This window comes from Cebus imitator, unplaced genomic scaffold, assembly GCF_001604975.1.
Source record: "Cebus imitator isolate Cc_AM_T3 unplaced genomic scaffold, Cebus_imitator-1.0 Scaffold269, whole genome shotgun sequence".
Taxonomy (NCBI): domain Eukaryota; kingdom Metazoa; phylum Chordata; class Mammalia; order Primates; family Cebidae; genus Cebus; species Cebus imitator.
This window is the reverse complement of record NW_016107584.1, coordinates 1753944-1754694: the sequence shown is the minus strand read 5'-3', so window position 1 is coordinate 1754694 and position 751 is coordinate 1753944. Positions and strand designations below refer to the sequence as shown.

General features: G+C 43.3%; 1 non-coding gene across 1 annotated transcript; it reads left to right on the top strand.

Annotated features, from left to right (window-relative positions):
- The first annotated feature begins 343 nt into the window (after positions 1–343).
- On the top strand, positions 344–451 carry LOC119467245. The gene has a single exon (XR_005195781.1). It is a non-coding gene; the product is annotated as a U6 spliceosomal RNA (small nuclear RNA).
- The last annotated feature ends 300 nt before the right edge of the window (positions 452–751 follow it).

Below are 751 nucleotides of genomic sequence, written 5' to 3'. Positions count from 1 at the left end.
TTTCTAGTAGAGATGCGGTTTCACCACATTGGCTAGGATGGTCTTGATCTCTTGACCTCGTGCTTCATCCACCTCAGCCTCCCAGAGTGCTGGGATTACAGGTGTGAGCCACCTCTACTGGCCTTTTGGAAGAAGATTTTAAAAAATTCCATGGCTTAAAAAAAGAGAAAAAGAAAAGATAAACTAACACAAACAGGATAAGAGACATATCTAAATAGACAAGTAACAGAATTCCCAAATTCCCATGCCTTTGCACGAAGGACCTTGCTAATAAACCTCCCATTTGGAGTCCTACACCTCAAGGAAGATTACTAAGAAGACCTCAACTTTGAAAGGGCTTGTAGTGCTGCTCACTTTGGCCGCACGTATACTAAAACTGAACAATACAGAGGAGATTAGCATGCCCCCTGCTTAGGATGACATGCAAATCTGTGAAGCATTCCATATGTTTTTTGAGAAATTAAAAAAAAAATTAAAAAGTGAAATAGCTTGGAAAACATCAGAGAAAGCCAGCACACGATACAGGCCACTGGATTCCACTCAGCCCAGCCTGGGATCCTGCCCCTGCAGCCGTGTGCCTGGGCCTGCGGCTCAGCAGGAGAGAGATCTTGCAGGACTCACGCCTTGGCCTGAGAGGCCAGAGCAATAAAATTAGGATTATTTATGATGCAGAAGTGATTTAATAACATTTTTCGAGAACCTGAAGGATTTATGCAGAGGAACTGCTGTTCTAGTAACTAAACCCTTTTGG